This window comes from Silene latifolia, chromosome 9, assembly GCF_048544455.1.
Source record: "Silene latifolia isolate original U9 population chromosome 9, ASM4854445v1, whole genome shotgun sequence".
NCBI classification, from domain to species: domain Eukaryota; kingdom Viridiplantae; phylum Streptophyta; class Magnoliopsida; order Caryophyllales; family Caryophyllaceae; genus Silene; species Silene latifolia.
In genome coordinates, this window is record NC_133534.1 from 153732147 (window position 1) to 153738146 (window position 6000).

A 6000-nucleotide genomic window follows, 5' to 3' on the forward strand; every position below is an offset into this window, starting at 1 on the left:
ATATGCACTAAAAAGCATGGGAAAAGGGCTAATTCGGGGACTAAATATGCTCAAATTATGGTCACATCACCCCATTTGCCTCATGAGCCTTTCGGGATAAATGAAGGAAGTGATGCGATCCCGCTAAGTGTTCACAAATTAAGATGTGGTCGTTGGTCACGGTCGAATCAAAACACAATTTATAGCTCCACAAACAACTCTACAATTAGTAAAGAGGCAAGTAAAGGTCGGATCCCAAGGGACGGGAGTTGAAATGAGATTTCTATTGTAACTAGTGGTGTCTAAGGGGTGTCAAAAATTGGGTTGATGTAGAAGGTTACTAAACTAGAATAGCAATGAAAATAAACAAGCAAGATAAATAAAAAAGGGTGTAAACAATTGATTAAAGGCACTAGGGTGTCATGGGATCATAGGGGAGTCATGGGATATGATCATACAAACATGTTCTCAAATTATAAGCAAGCAATTATTGTTGTGATGGATTGAGTTGGGTTATATCTTACAATCCTAGGAAAGTTTGGGTCCAGGAGCCGAATCGATTAGATTGTACAACACCTACAAGTCGACTTAATCTTCCCTACTCAACAACATGCATGGTCTAATGAGACTCGAGTTGGGTTATGTCTTACAAGTCTCATTGAAAAGATAGGAGATGATAGTAAATGCAAGGATTCATAGGCTTAGCATTTCATCAAATATAACATGTGCATGAGTTGAGATCAAAACAAGCAAGCAAATAAAACATGAAAGCATATTAATTTAAGCATGAATCATTCCCCATGTTGGTTTCCCCTAATCACCCATTAACCCTAGCTAAGAGACTACTCACTCATTATCATGTTGATCATGCTAGCAAGGTTGTCAATCATACCAACAATATGAAACATGATGAATAAATGAAAGTAATTAACAATAATTAAAAAGGGATTAAGAGATTATACCTACTAATGATTCCAATAATAAAGCAAAGATAAAAGAAGTACTTGAATGCTTGATTGAGAGGTTGTCAATCTCCCAACAATAACCCAAAATAATCTTCAATTACCCAAAATAAAGGATGAACAAAAGAGAGATTAAAGAACTAAAACTTGGATTAAAACTTGATTAATACTTGATTACAATATTAAAGAGAGATTTGATTGATATTAACTACACTAATTATTGATAAGAAGAACATGCTCCTCTAATTAGACTAATGGGGTATTTATAGTGGAAATTAGGGAGGATGCATTAGGGTTAACTAAGGGCTAAACTAGTAATTACACTTTTTAAGTTGAGCAAGGAGGAGCCGGTATTTTCTGAGAGAAGGGCTTCTTTCTTCGTAGCTTAAAGAAGACAATCCGTGCTGTGCTGGAATCCGGGCGGAATAGGGTCGGGACGGGCGGATTCTGGCGTTGGAATCCGAGCGGATTCATGGGAATCCGGGCGGATTGTGGAGGGGGAATCCGAGCGGATTGTGGTGCAAAGCCGCTCGGATTGTCTTCTTTGCGGGACGGACGGATTGGTGACAATCCGCTCGGATTGTCGATCGAACAATTCTTCTTCTTTTCTTCCCTTTTCTTCATAAATTCCTTGGGGATTTCCTTGGGGACTCAAGGATCCTTTCTCAACATTGCTCTTCTACTATGATATGTACAAAGGCCTTCTAATCTTGTCTCTCCTTGATGCTTGGTCATTGAATTCGATCAATTTAGTCTCGTTTTGCCATGAAAATGCAAGATTCTTACTCCTTTCCTACCAAGGGATCAAAATCTCAAAGAATATGCAAAACAAAGAACTAAAGATAAGAAATGACCCAAATAAGCACTAAAAAGCATGGAAACAAGGCTAATTCGGGGGCTAAATATGCGCCAATTATGGTCACATCAAATATCCCCAAACCGAACCTTTGCTCGTCCCGAGTAAAGAGGTGACAAAGACTAGGACCAACACTAACCTATCCTAATAATATAGCCGATATGAGACAGTTAGCGGGTCTCACTCCGCCCCTTCAACTCACAACAAGACAACCATGAGGTAGGATGCCTTCTTGCAAGGCAACGTGGGTCTTGCCAAAATGGCGACACATCCAAACTTTAAGCACACAAAAACACATAATGGATGCATCTACAAAAAGAATAGCCACTTTCCTCATCTAAGTGGCGGAAATTATCTACAAGGGAAGCAATTCAAGGGTACACACTCCTTCATAGATCCATTTCTTCAAACTACTAAGCGTAGAAGGATACCAATAAATCACCAACAAGTTGTGTCAAGCTAGGGTACTTTTGTCCTCAATCGTTAAATGCTTTTGTCAAGAGTAGACTCCCTATGGTGTTAGAAACACTGGAGGATCGCGGAATTCCCCCTCTTGCCTAGACAAGAAGAAGGGTCGTCCCCTCTCTACCATGCACAAAAATGGATAAGATGGATAAAGGGATCAATAAAATTTGAGTTTCATTTGGGAGTTTGCTTTTGTTTTTTTTTCCCCCAATTTCTTGTGGCATATAACATTTGAGAACACTTTCTTTTTGCCATTTCTTTTGATTTTTGGCTTTTCAACACTTGACAATTTTTCGACTTTTTGCATTTTCTTTTGAACATTTTCAAAGTCACCCCAATTAGTAACGAGGGTGCCTTGTATTTGAAGCTTAGGAGTTCTATTTTTGCTCCTCTTTTCATTTGATGCATTTTTGCAAACTTTCTTTCACTTTTCATTTCATTGAACTCAAATTGATTTCTTTTTGTGCCCATTCCCTTTTGTTGACAAAAATATGGTAGAACATGGATGAATGATGGTTGCATGGTTTCAAGGGTCACCTTGGAATAAACGGTAGCCAAGGAGTTATCACACCACAAGGTACTCTTGACTAGGCCTTAATCCATGGGTCAAAGGATACTAGCATGACACATCCTAGGGTGTTTTACAAGTATTCTAACAAGCAAAGTCTTAAGAACAAAAGCCATCTACTAGGGCCTACATACACTTGTCAAGCTTCCCAAGTAGACGGTTTCACAAAATTTTTTTCTAACATGGAAACTACATGCCATGATGCAACTAACATATATACATCCTAATGCATATGATTTTACCAACTAATATGCCATATAAACTAAATGCAAGTCCTAAGTTCACATTGTTATACCGCATCAATCAAAATAAAGCCACATAGTCATCAACATAAAGAGGAAAAAAGAGATTGGAAAGATCATACCATGCGGTCTTCAATATCCTCATGTCTCGGATGTGGCGTAGTCAATCAATGTGAACAAGGATAGACAAACATAATATATACAATAATATATATAAGACTACACTATAAAGGAAATGAACATGTTTTTGGATTTTTCAATTTTTCAATTTTTACGGTTTTTGATTTTATGAAATTAAAGGACATATTTTTGTGATTTTTTGAAATTTTTCAATTTTTATGTATTTTGGAATAAGAGTCAAATGTTAGAATTCCCATCCCCACACTAATATGGGCATTGTCCTCAATGGCCAAAATGATGGAAATTATGCAAAGATGATGCATGATTTCTATACTAAATGCAATCTACACTAAGCTACACTACATGATGCATGGTTTTTGTTATGACGGAGAGGATAATTTAGATTACCTCCCGTTGCGTATGCATTAACTTCCCCAAACCGAGTGAGACACTATTGCTAATGTCCAATGATGGGTATAGTTCATGCACACACTATGCTATGCATAAAACTAGTTTGTCCTTTTGGATTTTTAAAACGGGAACAATAGAATGAGAACACCTCAATGGTACCGAGGTGTGAGTCCTCTAGTGGGGCTAGGACTACTTCCAACAATGATCAAAATGAAATAAAATACAAAGGTACAAGACACAAACTTCTTTTCATGAAAAGTAAAGATAAAGAGGAGAGATGAGAAAACTTCACTTGAACTTAGGTGGGTGCTCTTGCTTTGCTCCACCTAGTGATGAAGTGGTCTCCTAGACATCGGCATCATCTCCCTCTATATCGCTATCCCAAATATCCTTTGAAGCATCACTTAAACTTGGATCCATGAATTCGTCTTCCTCACTCTCAAGCTTCACCGTGTCACCTCCACAAGAATTGCCACTCTCCTCCCCTTGTCTACCGTTCGCCCCTTCATTAGCCTTCTCCGAGTTGGGAAAGAGCAATTCCATTTGAGCCCATGAGGGGAAAGCTCCTTCCTCACTAATCCGTCCTTTTTGAGCCATCTCATGGTATTGGGGGTAAAGAGCATAGTAAGTGTCCACGGAGGTCTCATATTGACGGTAGTGTAAATCTTGCTAAATTCCCGTGACAAAGTCGTCACGGGGGAGGATGAAGGGATTTGGATGGTTATATGGTTGGTAGGGAAAGGGGTAGGGAGGCACTTTTATCTTCTCATTTTGGGTTTGTTATTCTTGTTGTTGTGGTGGTGGAGTTCGCCTTGTTTGACTTGGGATGAGGTAGGAGGGCATTGGGGACAAGCTTCCTCTTCTTGGGGAGATCCGTGGTAGATCGGTTATTGGGAGGTAGATTGGATCGCTCCCTTTTGTCAACCACTTTATCCTCTTGTCGACCCCCTCAAGGGTTATCCAATGGTGTTGGACGACAAGGAGATCTTCATTAATTCTCGTGCTCCCCGTAAGTGGAGTGTACTCATTGTTCTCATTGAACCTTGGGTTGAAGTGCTTTGCAAGTCGAGTTATGAGTCCACCATTCACTATGTGCTTCATTCCATCATCATCCCCATTTCTAAACCTTGCCCATTTCTCTAGCAAAACTAGAGGTGCATTGAAGTGATACCCATCTCTCCCTTGAATGTTGAGGTATGATTCCATAAACACAAGGTCCAATTGGTTGACGATGGCCGGATCTCGGCGGGCAAAGAGAGTACCCGAAAGGAAACGATATGTAAGCCTAAAAATCGGGTTTTGGATGTGAAAAGCAAGACATTCCTTGGTAAGAATGAAATCCCGGCCCGTCATTGTGGGTAAATATCCGTATACTACCCTTCGAATTAAGGATTATAACGCAAAATTTATATGTAGTTTATAGTCATAAAACGAAAATAACAATGAAACGATAAAGATTAGAAATAACCTTCGGTCCTAGTGCAATAAGGCAATGAGAGATCAAATTAGACCTCCTCCTAAACGATACACCCAAGATAGTCCGAGATATGCCCTTGTGCTAGATCAAATCCTCTAATTGCCTTTGCAATATTGAGAGGACAGTTTTTGTGAGTTGTGTTGGATGTGAGATCCGAATTTCGGGAGGCACAATTCCCAAAACCCTAATGATTTTTAGCAAATGATGATTAGGTTAGAAGGGAGGAGAAACCCTCCCTTTTGTGCTCTCTCACTCGGCAAGACCGAAACCCACCAAAGGGAAGTGGGCTTCCACTTCCTCTTGGTTTTAAATCGTGGTCCAGTCCATAATGCGCTAAGTGTATATGACACGGTCTGATTATAAACTGTTATCGGTTATCGGAAATTAAGGCATCAACTAATAATACGGGTTAGCTGAATTATTAATACGTGTCCGACAAAACAGTATTGTATAATTATATTCAATATACATTTAATTAAATATAAAACGCTTATATTCAATTTTACGAATTAACTGGTTAATTCGCCTTTAGCCCATAATATTTAATCCGTATTAAATATAATATCACAACATCACATTTTGACTTATTATTAGTCAAATAACGCGGACTAACTGGTTAGTCAATTTTGGCATCTATGTGACTGTATTTTCATACCGTCACATCTCTCAAACGTATCCTATAGGTGTGACTTTTAGGGACCAGTTGATCACCGCCATCTGTATGACAATAACGTCAAACTTATCTAGCAAGCCAATTGTTATTGATAAACGTGGATCAACTGATAATAATACCAAAAGTATGCCCTTTTGATCCTTTTAGAGATTTATAAGTCCTTGCACTAACTGTTAAGGACACCAACCCCAACAAGCTCCCACTTGTCCGTACAAGTGTATGTGCAATGACGTTATCCGCATTAACT